Source organism: Cornus florida, unplaced genomic scaffold (genome assembly GCF_030987335.1).
Source record: "Cornus florida cultivar Cherokee Brave unplaced genomic scaffold, ASM3098733v1 CherokeeBrave_3.0.0_Hap2_Chr11, whole genome shotgun sequence".
Taxonomy (NCBI): domain Eukaryota; kingdom Viridiplantae; phylum Streptophyta; class Magnoliopsida; order Cornales; family Cornaceae; genus Cornus; species Cornus florida.
In genome coordinates this window covers 31694011-31713542 of record NW_026775581.1, presented here as the reverse complement: position 1 = coordinate 31713542, position 19532 = coordinate 31694011, and the positions used below count along the sequence as shown (strand labels likewise).

Below are 19532 nucleotides of genomic sequence, written 5' to 3'. Positions count from 1 at the left end.
ACATGCTATTTGATTCTTTGAGGAATGAATAGACTTAATCTTTAATTGGTTTTAACAATTAAGATTAAATGTATAGCATGAATATTATATGGAGAATGCTTAAGTGATTGTGTAATAAAATATTAATCTGTTTAAGATTTAGTATGTGTAGGATGTGTGATATAGAAAGCTTAAATAAATTATAAGTTGTTTCTATTTTGTGATAGCATGATATAATATTATTATATTTAACTCTGGATTATTTGATGTACTTCTGAAATTGTTACATCAACTATTGGATTGTGTGGATTTAGTGCACCAGTATGGGATGGTGATGCTCTAGGGATGGATTAACTTATCAGTTAAGTCCTACCTATTTTATAAGGGAATGGATTAACTAAAATGTCAAGTCCTACTTATATTTGTGTCAGGTCAGCTGAATCAGTTGGATGATACATAGTGGATTAATTTAGATTGGATATATATATATATATAGACATGTGCCATGATATGAGCTTGAGTCTCAGGATCATGGTTAGGGTGCGTATATTGCCATGGATATCTTGCTAGATATAATGTAGTTGTTTCCCTGGTAGGTCTAGGTACTTATGCCCACTATACGTGCGTTTTGTATGTTGCCTACTTTTCAGGTTGAGACAATCTCATAGTCTAGTGAGGTTCCTTTAGTATGTATCTATATATATATATACGGACTACTTAGCTATTACATGGGTTAGCTATAGATATATAGTTTATCTGGTCTCGGTTTATGTTGTCGTAGAAAGAACTTGTTCGGGGGCCTGACCCACTATTATTAATTTTCAGGTGCTCGTCAGTTTCAGACATAGGGCTTGTTCGTGCCGAGCAAAGACAATCCACATCACACTTCCGATTCTACATAGGATTTTCTTTATGCTTTAGTGTTGGGATTATTATTCTTTTCAATTGTTTCAGTTGGGATTATCATTAGGGGTCCACTAGATGGATTCCCGAGTTGTAATGATTTCAAAGGTTTTGGATAATCCATTTAGAGGATTTATTATTTAGTTTTCTTTTCTACTATTTTATTTATTCTTAGTTATTTCTTTTGTATTATGTGTTCATTTACATACTTAATTGTTTGATGTCCCTCAAATCTGTGCTCTGACTTGATCACCCATGGCTCTAGTATTGAGGAGTATCACAGTTGGTATCAGAGCACTCCAGGTTCAAGTGTCTCTAGGGTATTTCGTATTAAGACTTCCGCATAGCGTATTCTCTTACTGATGCCAATTTTATTCTATAATTTCAGAATGTTTGGCACTAGGAAAAGGATATGGTCCGCAATGAAAGCGAAGGACCCAAAGAAGAAAAAGATTACTCTGACAATTACTCTATGAAGGCAGACCAAGAAGGTAAAATTGGAGACCAAAGAATTGTGTCCAATAAGTGTTGTTTCGGAGTATAAGCCAAGGAAGATTTCTTATGTGCGGGATTAGCCACCATACTATGGACCTAACACAACTTCGGTGGTGCTCAAAGCTAAGCCAAGTGGAGAGGAGGACCCCGAAGAAGATCATTATGGAGGAGATACCAAAGCATCCAAGATGGAGGGTGCCAGAATTCAAGGATGAATGCTCTTTTAAGAGTGATATGATTTTTAATACTAGTAGTAGTGGAATTATTATTTGAAGAATAGTGCTGTCTAAATTACATACACTAGTATTATTTTAAGGAATATAGAACGATTATTCTTTTGGAGGTTTATGATTTAAAGAAGTTTTTAATGAAGTGAACTAGTGGTTTTGTCTATCTCTATTGTGTTTTATGATAGCATTTTTTTGTAATTTATACATAAATTTTGATGTTTCCAAATTTTCGTCATTTTTCTTTTTCCGGAAATTTTGTCGCAGCAAAGGGCATTTTTGTCTTTTGCCGTTTTACGTACCGAACACCGTGGACTGTGTCGGTTATACCCGAGAGCTGGTTGGAGGCATTTCATTGAGTTTAGGACTCATTAAAATGCAAGGTTAGTCATTTTTGCATTTTTCCATTTTTCGGACAGGACAGTCCTGCTTGGGACTCGCTACCGAAATTGTTGCATACGGGGATTTTTGTTGGGTCCAATTGCATTATATTTATTTTATTAAATGTGATATGTGGTTATGATATGGTGATATATATATATATGTATATATATGTGGTGTAAAATGAAAGTAAAGGAAAAAAATAAAAGAAAATTTGTGGGGCCCACATCTATGTTTTAAGAAAGAGAAATAGACATTTTTGGTCTCATTTCTTTCCCTTTTCTCTCATTCCCACTAGTCTCTCTCTCTCTACTTCTGAAACTTTCATTTTTTTCTTTTTTTCACTACATGGCTTTAATTCTTGGTTTCTCTCTCAATTCTTAGTATTTTTAAGTGTCGTTTGCGTCAAATTAAAGCTCATGGCGAGATCTACAAGTTGATTAGAGCAATTTCTAGTTTAGTGCACTTGGGAATTTCAAGATCTAAGGCATTAATTTGGGGGTTTTGGATAAAATTAAGGTAGATGTTTCTAATCCATAATCTCTTGGATTTTTTTGAGTCAATTCCTCCTAATTTGTATTATTACATGATTAATTTTCTATATATTTCATGTAAAATTTGATATTTGTTGTATATGAGATGTATTTGCATGCTATGTTGATATGTGATGAAGAATTGTGTTTAAATGATGATGTTTTCATACCTATTGTGTTATAAGTGATGAATTTTGTGATTAGAAAGCTTAAGATATATTTCTAGAATTTTTTCTTTTGAATTAAAGCATGTAATTATGTGAATTAATTGATGTTGTATGAGAAAACATGTTTAAGTGGTGAATTTCTATGTCTATTGTGTTCGATTTGCTAAATTTTCATTAAGAGATATGTTGGTTATTATTAGAAATTTCCTATAAAGCTTATTATATTGTGAACACATGACTTATACGGTATGTGATTCCCCTTTTATGATATTGTTAAAAAGCATGATGCATTCATGCATAGAATTGGGCAAGGAAAAAGGAAAGAATTATTTTGAAATGGAAAAAGGGGATTTTTGGGAAAAAGATTTGATGAAATGGTTTTATGAAAAACCCGGTCGCTGCGGAGCTACCAAAGGGCCTTGGTGTTAATATAACCTAGAGGGAACTAGGGAGATCGCCCTAGCGTGGTTGAGCTATCTGGGCTCCAAATGACCCTGCGGAGGTACCAACGGTCAGGCATAGTAGCCAATCCTTCCCTCGTATCGCCGCAGAATCACCAACGGACGAGTTATATTAACAATTTGAAAAGTGATGGATTTGGATTTTGAAAATGGGGAGTGACATTCATGGCATCATATATCATGGCGTGGCATTGTTATTTTGGAATTGGAATTAATGATGTATTCTTTCCCAATATAGTATGAGCCCTATCCTCTGTTCCTATTCATTATTTGGATTCACGGGGTTATAAGAGGTGTGTCTTAGGTACCACCTACTGAGCAATTTGCTCACCACTTATATTTAATATTTTTTAGGACACGGATGGCAAGTGGCGGACGACACTCCTCCACAGGGTTCGATGGGTTAGTAGACCGTTTTGACATACTTTGTAGTTATAATCTCATTTTATAATTATTATTTATTTATTTATTATTACTTATTTTTTTTATAAACCCGGAATGACATGTATAATATGTATTGACGTAGGAAAGAATGGTGTTGTCCCTAGTTGACCTCGGGTTCAGTTAAGAACCTGGCTAATGGTTCGGACCTATGGGTTCGGGTCGTTACAAATTGGGCATCAGAGCCTCACGTTCGAATACCTTTCGGACGATGGGTAGTGGCTTACCTAGAAGGGGTAGAGAGTTGACTTGCATCATTTATGTGCCTATGTGTTAAAGTGTTTAACTGTTTAAGAAGCATGCTTACTTGTTACCTATTTAAATGTTTATTATTTTGAAAGGCATGCCTATTTACTAAGTGCATACGTGTTTAAATTGTCGATACATGTAAATGAAGTGTTTATGTTAACTGTAAGCATGCCATATATGATGAGGCAGAAAGTTTGAGATATACGATGGTAGCGAGAAGTAAGCACGGTCAGTGCAATTTTCTTTATGATAATGTGACAAGTAATAAGCATAATATTGTGGTTTCATTCATTTTGTATACGTATATATCTATATTTTTATGTGTTTATGCGGTCGAGCATAGGATGGTTATGTGAGTTTTGACCTGAGTTGGCGAGGAGCTCGGTTGCTCCAGGGTGGTTGGGTATCAGTTCTTATCGAACGGATGGCTTAGTCTTTTAGCTCGTGGATTGAGCTATTTGGTGTGTAACTATTTTTATTCTCTTGTTGCATTTTGTGTGGTGCTTAGAGCATGACTTCGAACGGGTTGTATTCCAAGGCATCGTGACTACGTTGTGTGAGAGTTTCATTCTCTGGTGTGTGGGTTCTGGTAACCGTAGAGGTCAGGTGTGCAAGTAAGGGTTTTGGTATGACCATAGAAGGTTAGCATTAGTGACTTGGGTCACGGTTTGGTGCGGAGGTTCTTAACGAACTGGACGTGGTAGGTGTGATAAAGATTGTTTAAGTCACAAATGTAGTCTATGAGTTGTAGATATGAATCCTTTAGTATGGTCTAGGGGGCATGTTGGTTCTGGCTGTCGTGGAGACTAGTTTGTCGAGGGGTGATCCTCGTATCGGAAAACTACAGGAGTGTGCTATAGGTAATTGACTCTCGGTGAGTCGATTGTATGGCTCGGTCGATGAGCAGAGTTCTGGATTGGTACGGCTGTCTAAAGGGTCTTGAGGTGGTGTATAGTGGTTAGCTTTAGTTATGTATAGCAGGATTGCACTATAAGGCAAGTAGTATAGTCATTGGAGTGTTTGGTTGTTTATGGATGAAGTGGTAGCTGGTGAGTATGGTGTTATCAAATGAATTATGTTTTAGAATTTGAAATCTGTGGATTCAGGTTGTATTTCAATTATGTATGATGTATCAGGAGATAGTGCTCGGTGTTTGAAGATCCGAAAAGGTAGACTAATGATAAGAATGAGTGGAACGAGGTTGATCTTGTAGGCTTAATTGGTAGGCCATTTTATTTTTGTCGGGGCCAATAGTGTTCTAAGGAACAGTGAAGAAGGGAGGTAGTGATGTTGAACCTGGAGTATGAGGTTTTCTCATTTAGGCACGTAGATCACCTTAGTATGAGAGGATTAAGTTATCAGTTAAACGTTAATGAATGATGGCATCATTGATGGTATTGAGGTGACAGTGGGGTGTTGAGCATTCTGGGCTTTATGCTCATTTTTGTTTTGAGGAATTATCGGTATTGTATTATCGTATTAAAGTTCTTTTTTAGTAGCATGCAGTGATCATTATGAGGAGTATCAAGAGTAATGGTTATTTTCTTGTTATGATGTTATTGCCTTAAGGATGTTGGAAAAAGGAATGCTTGGTAGTGGCTTGATGGTCCGGTGGGATGATAGGATAGAACTGGGGTTGGAATGAGTGGCAGTAGTGGTGTTATAGTGTTGTAGTATGATTCTTAGTGCTGATGAGCAGAATGGTTTAAGGTATGATCCAAATGCAGTTTGAAAATTATGAGTTGTTTGTTGTATATAGTCAAATAGGTGATGGATGGCGTGCCAGTTAAAGCGATTGTGAGCAGTGTAGTCATTAAAGTCAATGAGGACGATGTTGCCAGATAGGCACCCTTTTCTTTTGGTGAGTCAGTGGGTTGTTGTGATTGAGGTCACGGGTCTTATGCGCACGGTGATCGAGGCAGTGTCGCCTTTAAAGGGTAGAGGTAGAACAGGTGATCATGTGTCGTAGTATTTCATAGAGTTTCTCATTGGGAGATTATTGCGTAGGATGGGACGCGGTGTCCAACGTGCAGTGATGGTTCCTAGTGTTAATACTTTGAGGGTGTTGGTGCTTTTATCTGATTGGTTTCGGTTAGCATAGTGTTGCGGAGAAGTGTGTGCAAGGTTTTTGTGTTGATTGTGTAGGACGGTCCATTAGTGGTGAGGTCGCTTAGATTAGTGTTCATGGTCTCGTATGTGTTTCTAAGTTGGTTCTTCTCCTTGTGTATAAGGAGTTCAATTTATCTCAGGAGAGTTTGGATGTCCATGGTTGGACAAACGATGAGTAGCGTTTGACAGGTTATCGAGTGCATTTAGGTGTAAGTCGTCAGACTCTTGTGAGAATGGGGTTTGTTACCCTTTCTGTTGTTCTAGTCCTGGCAAGGACGTCGTTTGTCATGAGTCTTGTTCTCCGTTTAGGAGTTGTGTGCTTCTGTGGGTAGACGGATCTGTATGTGGTTTGTTATGGTGTTAGAGTTTACTGGTAAGGTTTGGTTGTATAGATCGACTCACTCCCATGGAGGGAGGTGGAGACTTGAGTTTTGTAGTGCTTGTTTTGAGAATGGTTTTGACTGGTGGAATGAGAGGCACGGGTTGCCAAATAGGGATTTTGTTTCCGGTGTATGATATTACCGGTGATGGCTAGGAAATGTGTTGTGAACGGTAGTTTGAAGATAACTAGGTGATGTGGTGTGAGTTATGTATCCGGATGCTTTTATTGATGTCTGAATTGAGCAGTGCCTTGAGGACAAGTGTTGGTATTATTTGAGTGCTAAGCAGCTAGAGAAAGAGAATGTGTGATTTTATTGAGGAATAATAGGAGTAATTGACTTTAGTTTTGAGGTTTCAGGTATGAGACGGGTGTATTGTGTGTTCTGAAGAGGTAAGAATTGAATTGAATGATGCTATGAAGTCAATTATCTGGTGTGGGTGTTATGAGGAAATTAGAGATCTTTTGTACGGGTTGATGGTTGTGATGTTTGGTGTCGTGTTGCTTTTAACTTGTTATGGTTGTGTGATTAAGGTATGATTGAGATTCTTAGAGCTGGTATGTGATTACTTAGTTGTTGAGGTTACGTATAGCGATGGATGGATAGTGAGTAGATCTCACAGTTGTTCTATGGACTGTGTAAGATTGTATTGAGTGTGGACCTAAGGATAAGAACGATGTCTGTGCTGAAACCGGATTGAGGATGAGAATGGCCTGGCCAACCATTTCTCCTGAATCAATCCCTATTTAGCACTATGCCAGGTCAAAGGTTAATGATTGTTTTGAGTTGTCACGAATAGTGAGAGTATGGTATTGGGTGTGTGTTAGTGTGGTGGTGTGGATTCATGAAGTTGTCTTGGGTGACGAGGTGTGTTGGATGGGACCCAGTGCCCGATCTGTTTGATTATTAAAGATCTTGTTTCAAGGATTTGTGTCTTAGGTACAGGATAGTACGCTTATTGATTTTGTGACTAATGTTTATGCGGTCATTGGGGAATTCATTGTTTAATTATTATAAAGTTGTTAAGTGTAATGATTGTCGTACCGTGTGATTTGTAGTTGTTGGTACGGTTATGTGGTGGTGTAGCTACGTACTAGATAGCAAGTGTTTGGTCTGCCAGGGATGTGTAGGTTAGAGCTGAGATTGATCGAGAAATAGACAGGATTTCTTGTTTGGGGTTGGTGTGTCCTTTGAAGGATGTGTTGAGGTTAGATGTTATCTTTTTTTTTCGGTGGTCTGATAACCGTCATTTTCCCTGGTTTTGGAGCCTTTTGTGACTGTGTAGAGTAGACTGATGTCCATTTTGAGTCAGGTGTAAGGTCTAGTTGGTCTTGTGTTATGATGAAGGGAGAGATAGGCAACCACATAAGGTTTTGGTGGCAGTGATGTGTGATTGCCTGGTGACGTCCGATATCAAAGGCAATAATGTCGGTGGGTTCATAGTCTCAATGTTTTGTAAGGTGTTCTTGGAGGAGAGTGTGTGGCTGTGGGCCTTCTTTATACGGAGGGTAGCTTTCGAGGATGAAATCTCTTTAAAGAGGGTAGATTGTGAAGTTTCCAAATTTTCGTCATTTTTCTTTTTTCGAAAATTTTGTCGCAGCAAGGGGCGTTTTCGTCTTTTACCATTTTACGTACCGGACACCGTGGAGTGTGTCGGTTGTGTCCAAGAGCTGGTTGGGGCATTTGATTGAGTTCAGGACGCATTGAAATGCAAGGTTAGTCATTTTTGCATTTTTCTATTTTTCGGACCGGACAGTCCCGCGTGGGACCCGCGACCGAAATTGTTGCATACGAGAATTTTAGTTGGGTCCAATTGCATTATATTTATTTTATTAAATGTGATATGTGGTTATGGTATGGTGATATATATATGTGTGTGTGTGTGTGTGTGTGTGTGTGTGTGTGTGTGTAAAATGAAAGTAAAGGAAAAAGGAAAAAATAAAAGAAAATCTTTTGGGGCGCACATCTATGTTTTAAGAGAGCGAAAGAGACATTTTTGGTCACATTTCTTTCCCTTTTTCTCTCATTCCCGCTGGTCTCTCTCTCTGCTTCTCAAACTTTCATTTTTTTCTTTTTTTCACTTCAATGGTTTAATTCTTGGTTTCTCTCTCAATTCTTAGTATTTTTAAGTGCCGTTTGCGGCAAATTAAAGCTCACGGCGAGATCTACAAGTTGATTGGAGCACTTTCTAGTTTGGTGCACTTGGGAATTTCAAGATCTAGGGCATTAATTTGGAGGCATAAAATTAAGGTTGGTGTTTCTAATCCATAATCTCTTGGATTTTTGTGAATCAATTCCTCCTAATTTGTGTTATTACATGATTAATTTTGTATAAATTGCGTGTAAAATTTGCTATGTGTTGTTTATGAGATGTATTTGCATGCTAAGTTGATATGTGATGAAGAACTATGTTTAAATGATGATGTTTTCTTGCCTATTGTGTTATAAGTGATGAATTTTGTGATTAGAAAGCTTGAGATAAATTTTTAGAATTTTTCTTTTGAATTAATTGATGTTGTATGAGAAAACATGTTTACGTGGTGAATTTCTATGTCTATTGTGTTCGATTTGCTAAATTTTCATTATAGAGACATGTTGGTTATTATTAGAAATTTCCTACAAAGCTTGCTATATTGTGAACACATGACTTGTACAGTATGTGATTCCCCTTTATGATATTGTTGAAAAGCATAATGCATTCATGCATAGCATTGGGCAAGGAAAATGGAAAGAATTATTTTGAAATGGAAAAAGGGAATTTTTGGGAAAAAGATTTGATGAAATAATTTTGGGAAAAACCCGGTCGTCGCGGAGCTACCAAAGGGCCATGGTGTTATTATAACCTATAGGGACTAAGGAGATCAGCCTAGAGTGGTTGAGATATCTGGGCCCCAAATAACGTTGCGGAGGTACCAACGGTCAGGGTCAATAGCCAATCCTTCCCTCGTGTCGCCACAGAGTCACCAACGAACGGGTTATATTAACAGTTTGAAAAGTGATGGATTTGGATTTTGAAAGTGGGGAGTAACATTCATAGCATCACATATCATGGCATGACATTGTTATTTTAGAATTGGAATTAATGATGTATTCTTTTCCGATATAGTATGACCCCTATCCTCTATTCCTATTCATTATTTGGATTCACGGAGTTACAAGAGGTGTGTCTTAGGCACCACCTACTGAGCAATTTGCTCACCCCTTATATTTAATATTTTTTAGGACACGGATGGCAAGTGGCGGACGACGCTCCTCCACAGGGTTCGATTGGTTAGTAAACCATTTTCTCGTACTTTGTAGTTATAATCTCATTTTATTATGATTTATTTATTTATTTATTTATTATTACTTATTTTTTTTATAAACCCGGAATGACATATATAATATGTATTGACATAGGAAAGAATGGTGTTATCCCTAGTTGACCTCGGGTTCGGTTAAAGACCCGGCTAACGGTTCGGACTTACGGGTTCAAGTCGTTACATAAATGGTTTTATTAAACTATTTTGGAATGTGTATTGATAAGCACTAAAAAGTGCCTATTTAAACCCCTTAAGCTTAGGCATTATAGTACCTTTATCTATCTTACTTTACTATTTTAGATTGATTTCGTATTATTTTCATTTTCAGGCACCTATCCCGAAAATAAGCTAACTTGGCCAAATAAGAACTTAATTGAAGCAATTCTGGGATTAAACAAAAAAAGGAGCAAAGTGGAGAAAAAAAAGAAGCAAATGAAGCCAAAGGTGGAAAACAGCGAAGTTCGATCGATCCAAGTTCAAGGTTCGATTGATCGAACAATGATCGATCTCAGCACTTCAAGATAGATCCAAGCCTAGACCCAAAAGCATAAAGTCCCAAAAGTTCGATCGATCCAACACGATCTTTCGATCGATCCAACACTTTTGTCCTTATTCAAATGATTGATCCTATCCATAACTGTACCACCCACTAACCACTTTTGTCCTTTTCCTATAAATATCTCCCAAAATATCTCGGATTTGTCTTTTTCCAAAAAGCTCAGCCAGTTCAATCGATCCAAGACCAAGGTTCGATCGATCGAACTTCCTCCAATGCAAAAAAGTTAAAATTCCATCTCATTGAAAGTTATCCTTTATCCAATCATTAGAGAATATTGTGTGCACGACCCCAGCTCATTTTGGGTGTCATTTTAACCTACCTATATAAGGGTAATGATTGCTTTTTACAAAAGGGAGCTAATATTATTTTCATATCATCTCTTGGAGAGGAAGCATAGAGGAGGAGACTAGAGACACCATTGGAGTTCTTCATTAACAAGGAGCAGATTTCCACCATGGAGTTAGCCCTTGAGGGTTGGAGCATCATCACCATGAGTGGCTAGACATCCCCTTGGGGCTAGAGTTAGCCCCAAGCATGCTTTCTTTATCTTAATGTTGTGTATTATTGAGGGATTAGTGTTATAATTAATGTTTTGACACCTTGATATATATAGATCTTGTTTATTCAATGATTTATGTGGTTTAATGCTTTCAATTGATCATTTCATTCTATCCATATGTCTATGTATGCTAGAATAGATGTTCATGTGCTTGTCTATAGATTTAGTGTTATTGATGCATGTCTATGTGTATTGATGCTATAGATTTGGAGATTGTCAAAACATAGTGCTTAAGGAATGCTCTTGTGATTCTCTTGATGGTTCATACGTATTCCTTGATGGATTATGCCTCTCCCCTAGTTTATTTTCATGCTAGTAGTGTAGTTGTAGAGTAGTGTTAAATGGGAGGAAAATATATGCGTGTTGTTTGATGATCCAAGCTTTTGAATGCAAGTAGCATATATCTCTATCCTTGTGTTGTATTTGGATTGTGAGCTTAATGAAAGAATTAATGACTTGTTTTGATTTATTGTGCCTTTCACATGATGTTTAGACAATACATACTTAACTAGTCATCCTTGCTTATTGAATCAACCAAACACACACACACCAATATTGCAACACACCATTTGCCCTCATTAATCACTTGTCAATGATATAGAAATGCATTGCTTGGTGGTGATCTCTAGACCCCAAGATCTCTCTCTCTTACTTACTCTTAATTGCATTCTTTGTTATCACTTAGTTTAATTTAGTTGTTCTCTAATCAACCAATCAACCAATTGTTTGATCACTCGACCTACTAGCCCTAATAACGATTCCACGACATTACCCGATCTTCACAAATCCCTTGGGACGATCCCTACTCACCCTAGCTATATTTATAATGAAAGGTAGTAGTGGCTTCTATAAATGTAAAACTCTTGGCCCTCGCCTTAAAATCCACACTCATTCAAGCTTGGTGCGGCGAGGCACGGCACCTGAGCCCGTATCAGTTTTTGGCGCCATTGCCGAGGAATTTGATTGATTAGATTGGCAACATCGGAATTATGGAATCAATTAGGATTAGTACTCTTTTGATCGTGTCTTTACTTTATTTTTATCTTTCTTTTTGGTTACTTATTGTATTGTTCTTATTTGACAAGTTACATTGTTGGAGAGGAAGCAAGCAAAGGAGCATTCAAGCTAAGCAAAGAAAGTAAAAAGCTAAAAATTCTAAAAAATTTGCTAAGCTAAGCTTTGGAGTTGAAGTGCTAAAGGACCTTTGTGAGACTTTCTTTACTCAATCCCTTAGTTAAATCGTCGACCCGCGTGGAGGCTTATTTTTAATTGTCTTGCACCATTGTTGTTAAAGCATAGGAGTATGAATTAAGTGTTTGTGGAAGAAGTCTAATTGCATTGTTGTGAAGGCATAGTGTTTGTCATTCTTTGTGTTTGTTGTGTTTTGCATTGTGCATGCATGGACGTCGTTCATTGAGATAAACTCTTGTCCCTCTTGATTTGCATCTTGAATCTATCGTTAGAAATCCTAGGGGAAGAGGAAGTTCAAATAGAGTCAATCTATCAATGGATGACCATAATGATAATCATGTTGAGGACCTTGGTCACATAGACCAACAAGGTATCCTTCACCCCACACAATGAGAACATACAAGTACCATTAGGCATTCCAAGGCCATTCATTCACCAACCACCACAACAACAAGGCCAAGTTCCATATGGAATGCCAAGGCCAATGTATGTTCCACAACCTCCCATCATCAATCAAGGAATTCAAAACCAAGGTGTTCATGTTGCACCTCAAGTAGCTAATCCACCTCTTGCTTTAAGAGACCATTATGTGCCTAATGAGTATAATGCACCTACATGCATCCAATTGCCTCCATTTAAAGCACATCATTATGAAATTAAGCCACAAACCATTCAAATGCTTCCTAACTATCATGGACTTCCAAGTGAAGAACCTTACAAGTATTTGGATGAGTTTCTTGAAGTATGTTCCACCGTAAAATATACGAACATGCCGGAAGAGGTTTTAAGACTCAAACTTTTTCCATTCACCTTAAAAGACAAGGTAAAGTATTGGTTTAACAATCTTAGGCCTTTTTCAATCACTTCTTGGCCAGAAATACAACAAGAGTTCTTGAAGAAGTACTATCCAGTTTCAAAGACCAATGCCATGAGAACCTCAATTCAAGAATTTTCACATGGGGATGGAGAAACGTTTTATGAGGCATGGGAACGCTTCAATGAATTGCTTAGGAAGTGTTCACATCATGACATACCCAAATGGCAATTAGTTCAATATTTCTTTGAAAGCTTATCGAACAACTATAAGGGCATGGTTGATACTTCCATGGGTGGCTCATACATTGATAGGCATGAGGATGACTTGTGGCGTCTCTATGAGAGCATGAGTGAAAATTCTTTGCATAGAACACTATCATCCAAGAATGGTAGAAATTCACAAGGTAGGAAGAGTGTTGGCTTACATCAAGTCGACCATTCAAATGAAATAGCCGCCGAAATGAAGTCTTTATCTCAAAGGTTTGATCAATTTTTGATTAACCAAAACTCAGTGAACCAAGTATCTTCCTTCCCTAACCATTCTCATCGTGCATCAAATGAAACATGTATGATTTGTTCTAGTGTTCTTCATTCTACTTCTCATTGTCCTCACGGACAAGTGCAAAATGAACCTAATGAACAAGTCAATGCGGCTTTTGTGAACCAAGGGAACAACCCTTATGGTACTCATTATAATCCAAGTTGGAGGAATCATCAGAATTTCTCTTGGAAAAACCAAGGAGAGGGCTCAAACCCTTCCCAAGGCGGTTTTCAAGGGAAGTACATTCCACCTCTACTTCAAAACCAAGGATCCCAAGGTTATAGACCTTATCAATCACAAGGGAATCAATTTGCTCATTTTCCCAACCAATCTTATTCCCAAGGTAATAGTAGAAGTCCCGCCTTTGAAGAAAAAGTTTTGAATGCTTTGGGCACTTTAGAGGCTAACACTCAATTGCTTTATTCTCACTCTCAATCTATTGCGAAGCTAGAAACCCAAGTAGGGCAAATAGCAAGCACTCTCAATGCAAGAGAAAAGGGAAAGATGCCTATAAATGCCCTACCTAAGCAACAATGTGTTGTGGAAACCCATTCCTCATCAGAAGGCCACACCATTGAACATGTTAATGCGGTGACTACCTCGCGGAGTGGTAGGATTGTGGAGAATCAAGTTGGAATGTCCAATGAAGAAAGTGAACCGGTGCAACCTCAAGTTGTCACCCGTCCCGTTTCACATCCCATTCCTCCTTCATTGCATATACATGATCTTGTGAATGAGAAAGTCTTGAAAAATGTGTTTAAAAAAGAAATTTTGAAAAATGAAGTTGAAAAGGTTTTGTTGAAAAATGATTTGAAAACCTCTTGCGTTCAAGAGAGTTCAAAAGAAAATTTTAAAAAAGTGTTTGAACCAAAGTTTCCATTTCCGGATGCCTTAAAAGGATCCATTTCAAAAGACAAGCAAAATGCAAAAAACCAATGAAATCATGAAAATGTTTAGGCAACTGAAAGTTAATCTTCCACTATTAGATGCAATCAAGCAAATTCCGGTTTATGCCAAATTCTTGAAAGACTCGTGCACCTAAAAGCGGAAGAACAAGAGCCAAGCACCAAGAAAAGTGGTTTTGACCGAGCAAGTAAGCTCAATTTTGCAACATAACACTCTTTCAAAGTTTAAGGACCCCAGTTCACCCACTACATCATGCATTATTGGTGATCATATCATTAATCGGGCGCTTCTTGACTTAGGAGCAAGTGTTAACCTTCTTCTATACTCGGTTTATGTCAAATTAGGCCTAGGTGAATTGAAACCGACGTCGGTAGTTTTGCAACTTGCCTATAGATCCATTAAGAAGCCTAAGGGTATAATTGAGGATGTTTTGATTAAGATTGACAAATTCTTCTTCCCGGTTGATTTCGTTGTCATAGACACGGAACTGGTCCCCAATCCTAAGAGCCAAATTCCCGTTATCCTTGGCCTTCCTTTCTTGGCAACCGCTAATGCCAACATCAATTGTAGGATGGGGATAATGAAGATCTCATTTGGCCACATGAAGGTGAAGTTGAATATCTTTAATCCCACACCCAATTCATTTGACAAATATGAAGGAGAAGCTAATGTTGTAGATGAATGCCATGATCTACAATGTCAAGGAAATGAGCTTTTGTGTAAGACCAAAACTTTAAAAGGATCATCTTCAACCTTGTATTCTCAAAATCTTGTTTCAAATTCTTGCTTTAAAAGGGCATGGAAGCCCAAAAGTTGTGATTGCATAGACAAAGGAACAAAAGTTTCTTTTGAGCTTAATCCAACAAGTTCTTTAAAGAACCATTTGTTGGAAGGAGTTTAAAGCATCTATCACCCCAACAATGAGGGGATGCATTATAAGATTTTTGATCCGGGCTAAAAGAGCCCAATGTTTTGCTAGAGACATTAAAGACTAGCAAAAACATTTCGTAGGGTGTCAAAACCCTATTCCTCCCCCATTTCTATCTTTTATCTTATTTCTTACGAAGTCTAGATACTTGTTTTTGGTTCTCATATGCATTGAAAGGAACTTTGGTGAGGATTGCATGAGCTTTCATGTCATTATTGAGCATTCTACATAGTTCAATCGATCAAACTCCATTCTACATTCAACACTTAGAAAATTTTTCGACCTGCAGAAACTTGCATCCAAATCACCTCTCTGTCCCATCATTCGAACTAACTCTTAAATCGATCAGGAGACCTTCGATCAATCCAACTTCCAAGTTTGATCGATCTCATAATTCAACACTTAGAAAAATTTTGAGCCTGCATCAACCTGCATATTTCACCTCTTTGTCTAATCGATCGAAACATTCCAAGATCGATCTAAAAGTTCTTCGATCGATCCAACTCCCAAGTTCGATCGATCTTCAAGTTCCAACACTTAGCTAATTTTCTGAGCCAAAAACCTGCATATTTTTGCTCTCTGTCTGATCGATCGAACTCTTGTGTTGATCGATCTCAGTCTTCATTTCATTATTTTAACTTTCTTTTGACTTTTCAAATTTTCAAAAATCCAAAAATATTTTCATTTTTTTTTTATTTTCATTTTATTTCATCTCATGTTATTTTTCAAAAAGTTTCCAAAAATTCAAAAATATTTTAATTAATTTTTAATTATTAGTGTTTATTCAATTAAATTTAATTAAAAAAAAAAAAACCAAATATATTTTATTTTATTTTAATTTATTTTCCATTTTTAATTTTTAATTCCAACTTTTAATTTTATTTAGTAATTTTCAAAAAAATTCAAAAATCCAAAAATACCTTAAAGAGAGTTCATCAAAGTTCGATTGATCACAATTGAGTTCGATTGATTGAACTCTGTCGGGAATGTTTTTAAAAATAGAATCGAGGGTTCTCAAGATCGATCATTTAGATCGATCTCACCCTCTCTGCAAACCCTACCCCCCTCTCATCGCCATCACTGTGCATCATCACCTCTCCCACCTCCGGCGAACCTCCGGTGTGATCAAGCTCAACCCGAATCACTCTCTCTCTTTGTTACATCTCGGATCTCATCTTCTTCGCATTATTTCCACTTCTCTCCTTCGTTGAGGTAAGATCCGAGGCACCATGATTGATTTTTGGCTTAGATTTCATGTATCCATGCTTTAGATGTCGAATCCATGCTTATTACATGATCAAATCCACCATTGTTGAGCTTCGAAGCACTGTATTTCCATATATATATGTGCGTGTGTGTGTTGCTTCGTGTATATATTTTGCATATTTTTGGATTTTGATCTCATATTGGGAGTTTGGGCCTCGTTCAGTGATGGGGATTTGTTTTGTTGATTTGACGTGTTGTTGGGCCCACGAACACGTTCGTGTGGGCCCCATGCTTCCAAAGTCACAGATCTGTGACCTTTGAGTTTTCAACGCTGCACAGTTCGATCGATCGAACTTATATCTCAAGTCGATCTTGAGAGATCGATCGAACTCATGTCTCCAATCGATCGAAGTTGTGAGATCGATCTCACTTATTTTCGATCGATCCAACTTTTGAGATCGATCTAACTTCTTATTATGATCGATCGAACTTCACAGATCTCACACACACACTTCATTTATCATATCTTATGTTCATGCTATCTCATATATGCCCAATGTCTGTGATATTCCACATTGGATACATTTCATACTTACATTGTTTAGCATATTTCATATTCTACCACTTGGATAGATTCATGTCATATTTGTTTTGTCTAGTTTACTTGACATACATGTTTCTATATCGTGCTTAAAAATTTCTTATTCTGGCACTAACTCCCATTGCAAGTTTTTCTTTTTCTTTTTGCAAGCCATGGTTAAGAGGAAGACCATTGCCAACAGGCAACACGGGCCCACCCCACATATTAGGCCACAGACAGAGGAGCCAGCAGAGCCCTCTTATGCACAGCAAGAGCCAGCACAGGCTACCCCACCTCAATCACCATCTCATGAGGCTGAGGATGACTACATACCATCCACCTCTGCGGCTCATCCTGCTTTTACTCTGTAATACCCCGTAATTTTAAAGAATGTATTTAAATTAATTTTGTGTTAGGTTAATTAATTTTATTTATTTGTGCATACTACATTATTCTATTAAGTTCATTTAATTGTGCATGTAAATTAATTGTGTATGTTAAAATAGTAAATTTGTTCATGTAATTATGCATGTATTATTATTAATAATTTTATTTGTTGGTTATGCTTATATTAATCATTATTAGTTAAGTAAAGTATTATATTTGTGTTATATAGTATTATGATGATATAATGTATTATTTTGTAATAATAATAATTATATTAGTTTAATAATAATAATAATATAATAATAATAATTATTATAAAAGTTTATTAATAATAATAATAGTTATAATAATAAGAATATTAAATCAATGTAATGATGGAAAATTAAATATTAGGATAGAATTTCATTTACTATGGTAGAATGGTGGATCAAATATCTTGATTAAGATGGCATTGTCTTAAAGCCATATAGGTGGGAATGTTGAAAGTTAATGTTTAAGTTAGATATTTGTATTATATATATTATATAAATTAGTATATATTAGTTAGTTAGTTACAATTTGAAAGAAACTCACGTAAGTAGAAGAGCAAAATTCTAGTGAGCCATTGTAAAAGTGTGGAAAGGAAGAGAGAGAAAGAAAGGAGCTTGGACCGGTGTAGGGAATTTACCCGACTACGCGCAGACCGGCGGATTTATTTTAAATCCAAAAAGGCAAGTTATTATCTACTTTTCCCCTTTGAATCCATAAATTAATTGTTTAGATTATTTAAATAATTATAGAGCTTAGAGATCATGCTAGGAAATTATTAAATTAAATTTTTTTTATTTATTAAAGAAAGGAATTTTAATTATTAAAGGTGGTCAACAATTATTTTATGGCCTATGTAATCAAAATATAGCTAAAAATAATTATTATGGCCTTTGGGATTTTTTTTAGAATTTTTAGAAATTTTCCGGGGCTTTTCTGCAATTTCCGGCGAGCCTCCGGCAAGGATTCCGGCCACCGGCAGTGAAGAAGGTGACCGGAGTGATCCGGTGTGATGCGGCGCATGGTAGGTTAGTGCGCGCGCGCATCCTGGCCATTAGTAGAGTCTGATTGATCCGGTGCATCGCGATCCATGTTACCGCGGTACACCCGGATCCATAAGCACAGGATTGAGTGATGAGAGGGTGAGCTGATTTAGTGTAGCGCACCCATAGTAGGATGATGCAACCGACCAACCAGCACACGCCGCGTCAGCAAGGTACCCTTAGTGCGCGCGTGGCAGCGCGTGCGCGCGCGTGGAACGCTCCAGACGCGCGTGGGAGCGCGTGCGGGCGAGTGGCTGATGCCAGACGCGCGTGGAGGCGCGTGGGAGAGTGGGGAAGGTTGGGCTGCGCGTGGGGAGGCTCTGGGAGGCGCGTGAGGGCGCGTGTGGGGTCCCTACAACTGCTGGAAATTACCAGAATACCCCTAGGGCCTGTTTTGTAAATTCCAGAACCTTAAACTTGGATTTTTAGGTACTGTGTTGGTATTTACGGGTTTAACGGGCCACGAAATTATTATTTTAACACCCGTTACTTATTCTTATGACCGATTAATCTTTTCTAAGCATTTATTGGCTCGTTCACAGTACGGATACTAATGTGATTTATTTAACGACATTGTTAAATATAAATAGTGTTATTATCGTATTTAATGGTATCAAACATTACTGTTAAATTAAATAAGGCCATGGTTTTAGTCAGATAAATTATCCATGATATCTTATAGGATGTTTATACTGTTAATTGATATATAAACCATGATTATTATGCTGTGTGCATTTCAGGGAATAAATGGACTGTTTATTATGTCGCATTTATATTGTATGGATGTGTTGCCATATAGAACCATGTGAGCTGGCTAATAAGTTTAGACTCATTTATACCTTATGCATTCGTTGCGATAGACAGATGTGTGGCTGTCGGGGTATGTGGTTTAATATTATTGGCATGTGTTGCCTAATTGACATTCTCAGTATATTTATTAATATTGTTGGCATGTGTTGCCTAATTCATTAGTACTTTGCGAGGTGTTATCAATGTGTAGTTCGTTATAGTCTGTGTTGTCAGTACCGTGCACCATGTATAATAGCTGATTTCCCGAGTAGGGAAAGGCGACACTTGACCACCTAGTGTGAGTCTAAGTGATCACCGTCTATTCTGGTTGAGGTCATGTTATACATCGGATAGTTCCCATAGGATGTATACA

At 37.3% G+C, this 19532-nt stretch overlaps 1 pseudogene; it reads right to left on the bottom strand.

The window, feature by feature from the left end:
- Positions 1 to 12869: 12869 nt before the first annotated feature.
- On the bottom strand, positions 12870 to 12968 carry LOC132287431 (small nucleolar RNA R71; annotated as a pseudogene).
- Between the last annotated feature and the right edge of the window lie 6564 nt (positions 12969 to 19532).